Raw genomic sequence first — 14,706 nt, 5'->3', positions numbered from 1 at the left:
GGAGGAGTCTGGTTCTCTGGTGGGCTCGTCCAATGCTGCCCTAAAGCAGGCCGGGATAAGAAAAGTGTGTGGTGGGAAGTTGACAGGAGAAATAGGGGCTGCTGGGGACCGTTTATGGACACTCGGCCGCCCCTAGGCGGCTGAGGACTGTGTGTGGACACCCGGCCACCCACTGGCGACTGGGGACCGAGTGTGGACACCCGGCCACCGGGCGGCTGGGGACTGAGTATGGATAGCAGGCCGCCAACGCAGCCATGACGTGGTGGCCAGATTCCGCCTCCACATGCCTAAAAAGGCCCAATTTCAAGTGCAAGCAAGCAGTATGGTATTGCAGCCTGTGGGTGGGTGGGTGGTTGGCTGCATATTTGCGCTTTCATTGAAAGGAATGGGGGAGGTACAGTTAAACACTGCCCTGGGACAAGGACTTGCACGGAGATAGTTGCAAGTCTGCATCTTCTGATGCGGCAAGGATGACTTCTGAAGGGCACACTTTTAGGCAGTGACCTGGTTGTCAGAGATGCTTCCAGGGTTCTTCCCCATGCTGTTCCCATGTCGTTTCAGCACTGTATGCATGTGTCACACAGCACATGGCCAGATAAGGTTGTAAAATGTTAAAATGACATTTCGCGGTGAATGCATTTGTCACGGTTGAAAGCAATACAAAAGTGCAAAAACGCATAAAAAATGCTACTTGTGAACATAGCCCAAGATGTGGAGGAGTATTTTTGTTTTTGGTTATTTTTTTTACCTTATACACAAGTCTTTACCCTGGAAAAGAAATTCCATAACATATTTCACAGGAAAACAGTTTCACTTTCGTTTGTGAACGTTTTATTATGAGCCTGTAAAAGTGGCTTATTGCCTCTGACCACGTTGTTGACAACAGTGACCTGGGGGTCAGAAATGCTTCCTGGGGCGATCACCATGCTGTCCCCATGTCATTTGAGCACTGTCACTGTCGTTTTGAGCACTTGTTAGGCTTTTAAAAGACTGCCGGGGGTGCCGCCGCAAAAATGCTCGGGTCTCCCATAGACTAACATTGGGCTCGATGCTCGGGTCGAGCACCCGAGTATCACGGCGAGCTCGGCCCGAGCTTCGAGCACCCGAGCATTTTAGTGCTCGCTCAACACTAGTGTCCATCTATTGGGTTTGGCTGTAGTGGAAGCGGTGTCGGTCTCCATTATACTACTTAAACTCTAGTGAAATTCATGCCACTTTGGTGGTTTTAAGCTCTCAGTTTTTTAAATGTGAACACTCCTGATTGTGTCTCCATCTATTGGGTTTGGCGGTAGTGGAAGAGATTTCTGTCTTCATTAAACTACTTCTACTCTGGTGAAATTGATGCCACTTTGCTGGTGTCTGCCTCTAATTTTTGGAAATGTGGGGAATCCTGATTGGGTTTCCATCTATTGGGATTATCTGTAGTGGAAGAGATTTCTGTCTCCATTAAACTACTTTTGCTCTGGTGAAATTCATGCCACTTTGGTGGTGTTAGGCCCTAATTTAGGGAAATGTAAATACTTCTGATTGAGTCTCTTTCTACTGGGTTGTCTTTAGGAGAAGATGTGTCATTCCTAATTCTACAATTTCTACTGTAGTGAAGTTGATGTCACTTTGCTGGTGTGTGCCACAAATTTTTGGAAATGTGGGGAATCCTGATAGGGTCTCCATCTACTGGGTTGGCTGTAGGGGAAGAGCTGTCATTCCTAATTGTACAATTTCCAATGTGCTGAAATTGATGCCACTTTGTTGGTGTCTGCCAGTAATTTTTGGAAATGTGGGGAATCCTGATTGGGTCTCCATTAGTGATGAGCGAGCGTGCGCCATTGCTCGAGATGCTCGGCGCTCTGGGAGTATTTCCTAGCTGCTCAGGCGGGAGCTCGGGTCTCCTCCCTGCATGTTTGGTGCTCTTTAGAGAGCCAGTGAACATGCAGGGATTGCCTGCAACACACTGTAATGCCGTAGCCATGTTGGTTGTGGCATTACAGTGATTGGCTGGCTGCACAGCATCATCAGGTCTATATAAGACCTGGCGCCGCTATGCTCGTTACAGTCTACCCCGGAAACAGGCAGTGTAGGGAGAGATGCTGCTGAGCTAGGGAGAGATTTGGTTGTTTATTAGTTAGTGTAGGTATACCACAACATCTATATATATCCATCTGAGCTAACAGTCCTTCTGAGGATTAATCCAGCTGCATATTTTCAGTGGTGAAGGTGATAGCAGGAGTTAGGCAGGCAGGCAGTGTAAGTGGCAGATTGCAGTGCATAAAGCAAGAGGGTCCATAGAACCTCCTGTTAATCTAGGTATTCCACAATATATATATTGTAAGGCGGCGGTGTTCACACAGTGCAGTAACTGAGGCAGTGACCCAAGCAAGTCCAACATAAACAGCTTTTATTTCAGCAACTCACGGTTTAACAGAAAGTCCATACACAATGGTTGCCGTGGGCAACGGCCATGCCGTGCCGCTCAGAGCCTGACAGGTGCAGAGCCTTCCCAGGCGTGGGTTCAGCCACACTCAATCCTGCTGAGCTTTTCTGCTATGCTCCTAGCAGGTTCCAACATAGAACAACACTAATCCTTAGTGCAGGGTTTTTAAAGGACCTGTGGCAAGAGCCACTGGAAAACCCGGGTTGGAGGGAGGAGGCCGCCCCACTGCCTCCTGTGACTAGTGTTGAGCCACCCCCGTAGTGTTCGGGTTCGGTTCGGTTCGTCGAACACCGGGATGTTCGAGGAACTGTTCCTCGAACTGTTCGTCGAACACCTTAGAACACCGTCGAACACCGTTAAAACCAATGGCAGGCAAACAAAAACACATAGAAACACATAGAAAACACCTGCAAAGGTGTCCAAAAGCTGACAAACTGCTCAGAAGACACTCTCTTTAAAAAAGCCGGCCGGCAAATTCAGCAGCGGCATACACCGGTACCCGACAATTTAGACAAGAAGGAATAGAGCATCACACATAGATTAGATAGATAGAAACATGTCAGTCACACATATAAGAAGCACAGTGACAGTGTTGGTTACTGCACTTGTCATTTAGTGTAAAGGATTTATTAAAAAAAATATTAGTGTTTTCATGCACCGTCTCTTTAAAAAAGCCGGCCGGCAATTCAGCATCTGTACCCGACAATTTAGAACAGAAAGAATAGAGCTTCACACATAGATTAGATAGATAGAAACATGTCAGTCACATATATAATAAGTACAGTGATAGTGTTGCTTACTGTACTTGTCATTTAGTGTAAAGGATTTATTTAAAAAAATAATAGTGTTTTCATGCACTGTCTCTTTAAAAAAGCCGGCCGGCAATTCAGCAGCGGTACCCGACAATTTAGAACAGAAAGATAGAGCATCACACATAGATTAGATAGATAGAAACATGTCAGTCACATATATATGAAGTACAGTGATAGTGTTGGTTACTGTACTTGTCATTTAGTATTAAAATAAAGGATTTATTATTAAAAAAATTGGCGTGGGGTTCCCCTTAATTTTAGGCTCTAGCGGAGGTTAAGCAGACAGCTGGGGCAGATGTTTGAAGCCTGGGAAGGGGGTAATACCCACGGAGCTTCCCAGGCTACTAATATCAGCCCCCAGCTGAATACATAGCCTTTACTAGCTATTAAAATGGGGGACCCCCCAAAAAAAATGACGTGGGGTCCCCCCTAATTTAATAGCTAGCAAAGGCTAGGCAGACAGCTGGGGGCTGATATTAATAGCCCAGGAAGGGAGCCATGAATATTGGCCCCCTCTCAGGCTAGAAACACCAGCCGTCAGCCGCCCCAGAAATGGCGCATTCATAGGATGCGCCAATTCTGGCACTTAGCCTCGCTCTTCCACGCTGCCCTGGTGCGGTGGCAGGGGGTAATAGGGTTGGGGTTGATGTCAGCTTATAATGCCAGCTGACATCAAGCCCAGGTTAGTAATGGAGAGGCGTCTATAAGACACCCCCATTACTAACCCCATAGTCAAAGTTAAAAAAAACACAAACACCCAGAATAAAGTCCTTTAATTGAAATAAAGACACAATCCTTTATTGTTCTAAATTAAACCATACTTACCATCACGCCCATTCCAGCTGAAGCCAACGATCTCCTGCAATAAAAGAAAAATAATAAAGCAACCTCATCCTTACCTTTCCATGGTTCCCACGACAGCTTCAGCTCTGCTACATCGAGATGACAGGCTGGACCGCAGCAGAACGCTGCCATCCAGCCTGTCATCCCGCAGACACTGAGAAGCGCAGGCTTGCTTGCGCTGCTCAGCGTCTCTCTGTGACGACATCCAGATGAGCCGAGTTCATGTCCAATGAACTCGGCTCACCTCATGCACGTCACTGACAGCGTGGGAAAATTCTCACGCTGAAGCGCTGATTGCAGGAGAATTTTCCCACGCTGTCAGTGACGTGCAGGAGGTGAGCTGAGTTCATTGGACATGAGCTCACCTCATGCACATCACTGACAGCGTGGGAGAATTCTCCTGCACTCAGCACTTCAGCGTGAGAATTTTCCCACGCTGTCAGTGACGTGCATGAGGTGAGCCGAGTTCATTGGACATGACCTCGGCTCATCTGGATGCCGTCACAGCGAGACAGTGAGGAGCGCAAGCATGCCTGCGCTTCTCAGTGTCTGCGGGATGACAGACTAGATGGCAGCGTTCTGCTGCGGTCCAGCCAGTCATCTCGATGTAGCAGAGCTGAAGCTGTCGTGGGAACCATGGAAAGGTAAGGATGAGGTTGGTTTATTATTTTTCTTTTATTGCAGGAGATCGTTGGCTTCAGCTGGAATGGGTGTGATGGTAAGTATGGTTTAATTTAGAACAATAAAGAATTGTGTCTTTATTTCAATTAAAGGACTTTATTCTGGGTGTTGTGTTTTTTTTAAATACTTTACTAGAAATTCATGGCGGTCATGTCTAATACTGGCGTGACCCCATGAATTTTGGGCTTGGGGCCAGCTGATAATACCAAGCTGGCCCTAACCCCTTTATTACCCAGTGAGCCACCGCACCAGGGCCCTGGATGAGTTGGGTACAGCGCCAGAAGATGGCGCTTCTATGAACGCGCCATTTTCCGGGGTGGCTGCGGACTGCAATTTGTAGCGGGGGGGGGCCCAGAAAGCTTGGGCCTCCCTGCGCTGCAGATTCCAGCCCCCAGCTGCCTAGTTGTACCTGGCTGGACACAAAAATAGGGCGAAGCCCCACGTACTTTTTTTTTAATTATTTCATGAAATTCATGAAATAATTAAGAAAAAAAGGCCTTCCCTATATTGTTGTGTCCGGCCAGGTACAAATAGGCAGCTGGTGGTTGGGGGCAGCCCGTTCCTGCCTGCTGTACCTGGCTGGACACAAATATAGTGCGAAGCCCCACTTCAATTTTTTTTAATTATTTCATGAAATTCATGAAATAATTAAGAAAAAAAGGGCTTCCCTATATTGTTGTGTCCGGCCAGGTACAAATAGGCAGCTGGTGGATGGGGGCAGCCCGTTCCTGCCTGCTGTACCTGGCTGGACACAAATATAGTGCGAAGCCCCACTTCAATTTTTTTTAATTATTTCATGAAATTCATGAAATAATTAAGAAAAAAAGGGCTTCCCTATATTGTTGTGTCCGGCCAGGTACAAATAGGCAGCTGGTGGATGGGGGCAGCCCGTTCCTGCCTGCTGTACCTGGCTGGACACAAATATAGTGCGAAGCCCCACTTCAATTTTTTTAAATTATTTCAGGAAATTCATGAAATAATTTAAAAAAAATTGACGTGGGGCTTCGCACTATATTTGTGTCCAGCCAGGTACAGCAGGCAGGAACGGGCTGCCCCCAACCACCAGCTGCCTATTTGTACCTGGCCGGACACAACAATATAGGGAAGCCCTTTTTTTCTTAATTATTTCATGAAATAATTTAAAGAAAATTGACGTGGGGCTTCGCCCTGTTTTTGTGTCCAGCCAGGTACAACTAGGCAGCTGGGGGCTGGAATCCGCAGCGCAGGGAGGCCCAAGCTTTCTGGGCCACCCCCGCTGCAAATTGCAGTCCGCAGCCACCCCGGAAAATGGCGCGTTCATAGAAGCGCCATCTTCTGGCGCTGTACCCAACTCATCCAGGGCCCTGATGCGGTGGCTCACTGGGTAATAAAGGGGTTAGGGCCAGCTTGGCATTATCAGCTGGCCCTAAGCCCGAAATTCATGGGGTCATGCCAATATTAGACATGACCACCATGAATTTCTAGTAAAGTATTTAAAAAAAACACAACACCCAGAAAAAAGTCCTTTAATTGAAATAAACACACAATTCTTTATTGTTCTAAATTAAACCATACTTACCATCACGCCCATTCCAGCTGAAGCCAACGATCTCCTGAAATAAAAGAAAAATAATAAAGCAACATCATCCTTACCTTTCCATGGTTCCCATGACAGCTTCAGCTCTGCTACATCGAGATGACAGGCTGGACCGCAGCAGAACGCTGCCATCCAGCCTGTCATCCCGCAGACACTGAGAAGCGCAGGCTTGCTTGCGCTCCACAGTGTCTCTCTGTGAGGGCATCCAGATGAGCCGAGTTAATGTCCAATGAACTCGGCTCACCTCATGCGCGTCACTGACAGCGTGGGAAAATTCTCCTGCACTCAGCGCTTCAGCGTGGGAGAATTCTCACACTGAAGCGCTGAGTGCAGGAGAATTCTCCCACGCTGTCAGTGACGTGCAGGAGGTGAGCTGAGTTCATTGGACATGAGCTCACCTTATGCACGTCACTGACAGCGTGGGAAAATTATCCTGCACTCAGCGCTTCAGCGTGGGAGAATTCTCACGCTGAAGCGCTGAGTGCAGGAGAATTCTCCCACGCTGTCAGTGACGTGCAGGAGGTGAGCTGAGTTCATTGGACATGAGCTCACCTTATGCACGTCACTGACAGCGTGGGAGAATTCTCCTGCACTCACCGCTTCAGCGTGAGAATTTTCCCACGCTGTCAGTGACGTGCATGAGGTGAGCCGAGTTCATTGGACATGAACTCGGCTCATCTGGATGTCGTCACAGAGAGACGCTGAGCAGCGCAAGCAAGCCTGCGCTTCTCAGTGTCTGCGGGATGAGAGGCTGGATGGCAGCGTTCTGCTGCGGTCCAACCTGTCATCTTGATGTAGCAGAGCTGAAGCTGTCGTGGGAACCATGGAAAGGTAAGGATGAGGTTGCTTTATTATTTTTCTTTTATTGCAGGAGATCGTTGGCTTCAGCTGGAATGGGCGTGATGGTAAGTATGGTTTAATTTAGAACAATAAAGGATTGTGTCTTTATTTCAATTAAAGGACTTTATTCTGGGTGTTTGTGTTTTTTTTAACTTTGACTATGGGGTTAGTAATGGGGGTGTCTTATAGACGCCTCTCCATTACTAACCTGGGCTTGATTTCAGCTGGCATTATAAGCTGACATCAACCCCAACCCTATTACCCCCTGCCACCGCACCAGGGCAGCGTGGAAGAGCGAGGCTAAGTGCCAGAATTGGCGCATCCTATGAATGCGCCATTTCTGGGGCGGCTGACGGCTGGTGTTTCTAGCCTGGGAGGGGGCCAATATTCATGGCTCCCTTCCTGGGCTATTAATATCAGCCCTCAGCTGTCTGCCTAGCCTTTGCTAGCTATTAAATTAGGGGGGACCCCACGTCATTTTTTTGGGGGGGTCCCCCATTTTAATAGCTAGTAAAGGCTATGTATTCAGCTGGGGGCTGATATTAGTAGCCTGGGAAGCTCCGTGGGTATTACCCCCTTCCCAGGCTTCAAACATCTGCCCCAGCCGTCTGCTTAACCTCCGCTAGAGCCTAAAATTAAGGGGAACCCCACGCCAATTTTTTTAATAATAAATCCTTTATTTTAATACTAAATGACAAGTACAGTAACCAACACTATCACTGTACTTCATATATATGTGACTGACATGTTTCTATCTATCTAATCTATGTGTGATTCTCTATTCTTTCTATTCTAAATTGTCGGGTACCGCTGCTGAATTGCCGGCCGGCTTTTTTAAAGAGACGGTGCATGAAAACACTATTATTTTTTTTGATAAATCCTTTACGCTAAATGACAAGTACAGTAAGCAGCACTTTCACTGTACTTCGTATATATGTGGCTGACATGTTTATATCTATCTAATCTATGTGTGAAGCTCTATTCTTTCGGTTCTAAATTGTCGGGTACCGGTGTATGCCGCTGCTGAATTGCCGGCTTTTCATGTTTCACTGTTGACACTGTTCCCATCGATTTGGGCAATCACTGTAATGCCACAACCACCATGGCTGTGGCATTACAGTGAGTGGCAGACAATCCCTGCATGATTGGTGCTCTAAATAGCGCCAGACATGCAGGACACGCTTTTGGTGCACGAACAGTTATCGAACATAACCTCGAACAGCCGAATTTTTTGCAAATCGTTCGGGTTCGTCGAACAACTCGAACACCGCCCAAAACAGCTCGAATTTGAGATTGGCGAACAGTTCTAGTCGAACACCGCTCATCTCTACCTGTGACCTCCTCCAAGAAATGAGGGCCCTGCCGGGTTTTTACTAATCTGCCTTAGCCGGATCGCCTGACTAGGTCAATGCTCACCTTCATTCCTGCATTGCAGCCGCAGGTGTGTCTGTGACTTCAATGCACTCCAATGGTTTTAATAGGTCTCTGTACACATTCTGGGGAAGATATAACGTCCCTCGTATACGATCCCGGTCACTGCCTCACAATATATACAGTGGGTACGGAAAGAATTCAGACCCCTTTACACTTTTCACTCTTTGTTCCATTGCAGCCATTTGGTAAATTCTAAAAAGTTAATTTTTTATCTCATTAAAGTACACTCTACACCCCATCTTGGCTGAAAAAAAAACAGAAATGTAGAAATTTTTGCAAATTTATTAAAAAAGAAAAACTGAAATATCACATGGACATAAGTATTCAGACCCTTTGCTCGGACACTCATATTTAAAAATAAATAACCAAAATAAATAACCAAAAACAAAAATGCTCCTCCACACCTTGGGCTATGTTCACACATAGCGTTTTTGATGCGTTTTTGCACTTTTGCATTGCTTTCAACCAAGACAAATGCATTCACTGGGAAATGCTATTTTATCATTTCCCAATCTTCTCTGGCCATGTGGTTTCTGAGACATCATACAGTGCTGAAAAGACACCTCTGCCTTCCACAAGCATGGGTCCCACAACATTACCCGTGCCCTCCCAAGTGGACTTACTGGAAATGACCGCCTAACCACAAATACATGGTCAAGTGAATGTGGCCATTGATGGTACAGAGCCAGTCCACAGCTTTTTTTGCTGAGAGTTGTATTTCAACACAGCCATATTCTTTAGCTTGGTGAAAGGACTTGGGAAACTGTATCTACTCCAGCTGTAATTTCTCCCTGGAAGTCCTCTGAAGCTGCTTGCACTTGAAATGTGGCATTTTAGGCTCATGGAGGCGGAAGCTGTCCACAACCTCATGCCGGCGGTGGCCAGGTGTCCATACTCAGTCCCCAGCCGCCACTATTTCTCCCGGTGTCGTCTCCGCCTTCCATATGCACAGGTCCCACAACATAACCCGTGCCCTCCCCAATGCACTTACTGGGATGGACCGCCTAACCACAAACACGTGAACAAGTGAATGTGGCCAGGAACGGTACTGAGCCAGTCCAAAGCTTGTCAGTGAGTTGTATTTCACCACAGCCATATTTTTTAGCTCGTTGAAAGGACTGAGTTTTGGGAAACAGTATCTACTCGCTGTCATTTTTCCATCACCAGGTTCCGCCCATTGTCACACGCGACCATGCCTGGCTGTATGTTCAGCGGTGAGAGCCACAGATCAGGCTGCTGTGTTACAGCTTTCAACAACTCTGCAGCGGTGGGCAGTTTGTCACCTAATCATTAAGCATGTTATCTTCAGCACAGCCTGTTGCCGCCTGGCCAAGGCAGTGCTGCAGTGCTTTCAGCTTGTGACTGATGTGATCATTTCGGAGATGGAGGCCGAACTGGAGGATGAGGTGAAGGAGCTGAACAAGGTGATTACATTGAGGTTACATTGGCGAGTCTGGTTTTTATACTAAACAAATATGCTACTGTGTTTTCATATTTTTTATTATTTTTTTTTTATGTTATTTTTTAAGACAAATGCATTAACCAGGAAATGTCATTTTAACATTTTACAACCTTATCTGGCCATGTGGTGTGTGACACATCATCAGAGACATCTTGTTTCATTTTTGATGGAGGGACTCTGAAAGTCGCAAAGCCTGTTTTTATAGGACAACTTAAAGGGCCAGCAGTCGGCCCTTGATATTGTTAGAGAGCCATCAGCCGGCTATGCTTTGTTGTTCCCATTATTAACAAGTGGGTCTCCTATACTGTTATTGCGTATGCAGTGACTGCAAGGGCTGCCAAAAATTTGGAGTCACTCCAATGCCCCTTGCAAGAGACGTAGAGGTCTGAGAGTCTCCTAAAAACAATGTTCCAATTATTAGGAAGTGGGTCTCCCATACTGTTTGCCTATGCAGTGAAGCAATGGCTGCCAAAAGTTTGGAGGCACTCCAATGCCCCTTGCAAGAGAGGTAGAGGTCAGAGACCCTGCTAAAAACAATGTTCCCATTATTAGGAAGTGGGTCTCCCATAGTGTTTGCCTATGCAAAGAAGCAACGACTGCCAAAAATTTGGAGGAGCTCCAATGCCCCTGTGTATGTGACAGACTGCAGTGCATATAGCAATTGAACGTCCTGTTAGTCTAGGTATTCCACAACATATATATATATATATAAATCAGAGCTAGGCAGGCAGGCAGTGTATGTGGCAGACTGCAGTGTATAATACATCAGAAGAGGCTCCATTCCAGTTCTGATCCAACCTGGCAAGGTGACATGCAGAGCGAGAACATCAGCACACAGGGGGAGGGAGGCGTAGCACCACAACAGGCAAGAACAAGCAGTGGGGTGGCCGCAGACAGAAGGCAGGCAACCATTCCCCGTAACGCCAACACGACGGACGTTGCCAGAACAACTGTTAGGTCTTCCCGAGTCTGGTTATTTTTTAAAGACTCTGCAGATGACCCTAAAAAGGCAATTTGCACCACCTGCCAGACAAGCATCAGCAGGGCTAGCAAAATTAGCAGCTTGGCCACCACCAGCATGATCATGCACATGGCAGCAAAGCACCCGACTGAGTGGGCCGAACCCCAGGTTCCAGCAACAGTGTCTGCGGGTGACACCATTGCTTATTCCACTATTGAGCTTGCACGCCAATCCCCTGTCCATGGCGCATGCCAAGATGCCTCCCGCCCTGCACCTCTCGTTCAACACTCTCAGCTAGCACATCAGCAATCATGTCCACATCCTTGTCCCAGTGCAGCGTTCAGTTGTCCCTACCCCATTACTTGCAAAGCAAGCGCAAATACGCAGCCAACGCCCCACAGGCCACACTACTAAATTCACACATTTTGCGAATGCTTGTGCTCCAAATGTTGCCTTTTAGGCTCGTGGATACGGAAGCTTTCTGCAACTTGATGCCGGCGGGCGTCCCTCGGTACTCGGTCCCCAGTCACCACCATTTCTCTCGGTGTGCCGTCCCTGCATTACACAAGAACGTGACCTCAACAACACAGATACTAGGAAAGTACACCTAACCACGGACTGCTTGTGGGCAGGGACGGTACATCTTACTGACAGCACACTGGGTTAATATAGTGGAAACTGGGACCCAGTAGGATCTTGAGATGGAATACGTCTTCCCGACGCCAAGGATTGAGGGCCCTGGGTCAAGTCAGGGTTGCCCCCACATTCTACAGCTTCTGCACCTCCTCCTTTTCAACATCCAGCTCCGAAATGACCACATCAGTCGCAAGCTGGAATCACTGCAGCACTGGCTTGGCCAAACAGCAAATGGCTGTGATGAAGCTAATATGCTTAGGTGACAAACCACACAATGCTGAAGAGTTGTGGAGAGCTCTGAAAGAGCAGGCAGATCTGTGGCTGACACCGCTGAACCTACAGCCAGACATGATCGTGTGTGACAATGGCCAGAACCTGGTGGCGGCTCTGAGTCGAGGCGAGCTCACACACGTACCATGCCTGGCCCATGTGCTTAAACTCGTGGTTCAGAAGTTTCTCACAACCTACCCGGATCTGTCGGATCTGCTTGTCAAAGTACGCCGCCTGTGTGCCCATTTTCGAAAGTCAGCTACAGCTTCCGCCGCTCTTGCCGTGCTTCAGCAGCGTTTGCATCTTCCAGCTCACAGACTGATGTCCCCATGCATTGGAACTCTACATTGCAGATGTGTGGGAAGGAGTTGTGAGCAGAAGAGGGCAGTTGTTGACTACCAGCATCAACAAGGTCGTCGCTATTCAGGTCAGACTCCACACATAAAACCTTAGGAGTGAACATGGATGTCAGACATATGTACCATCCTCCAGAACTTTGAGGATTCCACCAAGATGGTGAGCAACGATGACGCCGTAATTAACGTCACAATCCCGCTACTCTCTTCTGAAACGATCACTGCTCACAATTAAAGAGGATGCATTGCAGGCGGAGCACAATGAGGTGGAGCAAGGAACCATACAGGGTGATTACACACAGCCAGGCCTCATCTCATCCCAAACGTGGATTGGGTGACAATGAGGAACAGGAGGAGAAAGAACAGGAGCTATATTCCTGCGCTTTAGATGGTACTACCTGCACAACTGTCATACCGTCAGTTCAGTGTGGATGGCCTGAGGACAGGGAGGAGGAGGAAGAGGAGGAGTGTATAAGGAGGAGAGTATGGTCAGTAGTCCTCTTGGTGAGGACATGGAAGTCTTGCCTCTTTGCAGTCTGGCACACATGGCTGAGTTTATGTTACGCTGCCTTTCTCGTAACCGTCGCGTTGTCCAAATTTTGGGTGACAGTCATTATTGGTTGTTGACAGTTCCAGACCCACATTACAAGGAGAACTTTCTGTCTCTTATCCCTGCGCAGGACAGGCCTAATAAAATGGGACAGTACAAGAAGGCCCTTGTTGTGGAATTATTAAAAAAATTCCCATCTGAAAATGCGGGCGCCAGAGGTCACAATTCGTTGGACAACTAAGGAGTACACAAATGCAATCCAGCAGAGGCAGGGGAACACTGTCAAAGTTCTGGGACAGTTTTCTCAGACCCTCCCATAGCACAGGCCCTGAGAAACTGGGTACTCTCCCAAGGAGGGAAAAGTTTCGGAAAATGCTGAGGGAGTACCTTGCCGACCGTACCAACGTCCTCTGTGATTCCTCTGTGCCTTAATAATTATAATTATTGGGTATCCAAGCTGGACACATGGCATGAACTGGCTCTCTACGCCTTGGAGGTCCTGGCCTACCCTGCCGCTAGCATTTTGTTACAGTGGGTTTTTAGTGCCACCGGTGGAATAATAACCGATATGCACGTCTGCCTGTCAACTGAAAATGCTGACAGGCTGACTCTTATAAAAATGAACAAGGGCTGGATTGGCCAGACTTCTCAACACCATCAAATGATAGCCGTATAACATAAACGCAAATACATTGTCTTTTTTGGGGAAGTCTAACTCTATTCCCATGCTCCTCTGTCTTCACACCCAAACAGGGGGCCTGATTTTGTCTATGTGCTCTTGTCCTCCTCCTTCTCTGTATCCTCATCCTCCACCACCATATAACCACCATATGTACCATATCAACATATCTACATCTCTTGCAAGGGACATTGGAGTTCCTCCAAATTTTTGGCAGCCGTTGCTTCACTGCATATGCAAGCATTATGGGACACCCACTTCCTAATAATGGAAACATTGTTTTCAGGAGGCCCTCTGACCTCTACCTCTCTTGCAAGGGGCATTGGAGTTCCTCCAAATTTTTGGCTGCCGTTTTCACTGCATAGGCAAACAGTATGGAGACCCACTTCCTAATAATGGGAACATTGCTTTCAGGAGGCCCTCCGACCTCTACGTCTCTTGCAAGGGGCATTGGAGTTCCGCCAAATTTTTAGCAGCCATTGCTTTACTGTATAGGCAAACACTATGGGCGACCCACTTCCTAATAATGGGAACATTGTTTTCAGGAGGCACTCTGACCTTAACATCTCCTGCAAGGGGCATTGGAGTACCTCCAAACTTTTGACAGCCATTGCAGTCAGTGCATAGGCAAACAGTATGGGAGACCCTCTCCTTTCTAATGGGAAGATGTCATTACTGTAGCCCAGCTCTGTGTGTCTTTAAATTGTTAGTAGGGTTTTTCCTAAATTTTGGCAGCCGCTGCACTCACTGCATACCCTATAACTGAATAGCAGACCCTCTCCTTTCTAATGGGAACATGTCATACTCGTTACTGTGGCCCAGCTGTAAGTGTCTTTAAATTGTTAGTGGGGTTTTTCCTAAATTTTGGCAGCCGTTGGACTCACTGTATACCCTATAAATGAATAGCAGACCCTCTCCTTTCTAATGGGAATATGTCATTAATGTGGCCCTGCTCTATGTGTCTTTAAATTGTTAGTAGGGTTTCTCCAAAATTTTGGCAGCTGTTGGACTCACTGCATACCCTATAACTGTGTAGAAGACTCTCTCCTTTCTAATGGGAGCATGTCATTACTGTGGCCCAGCTCTATGTGTCTTTAAATTGTTAGTAGGTTTTTCATAAATTTTGGCAGCTGTTGGACTCACTGCATATCCTATAGCTGAATAGCAGACGTTCT

Source organism: Phyllobates terribilis, unplaced genomic scaffold, assembly GCF_046119375.1.
Source record: "Phyllobates terribilis strain yellow unplaced genomic scaffold, ASM4611937v1 Scaffold_12__6_contigs__length_324123572, whole genome shotgun sequence".
NCBI lineage: Eukaryota > Metazoa > Chordata > Amphibia > Anura > Dendrobatidae > Phyllobates > Phyllobates terribilis.
This window is presented reverse-complemented; position numbering follows the sequence as displayed.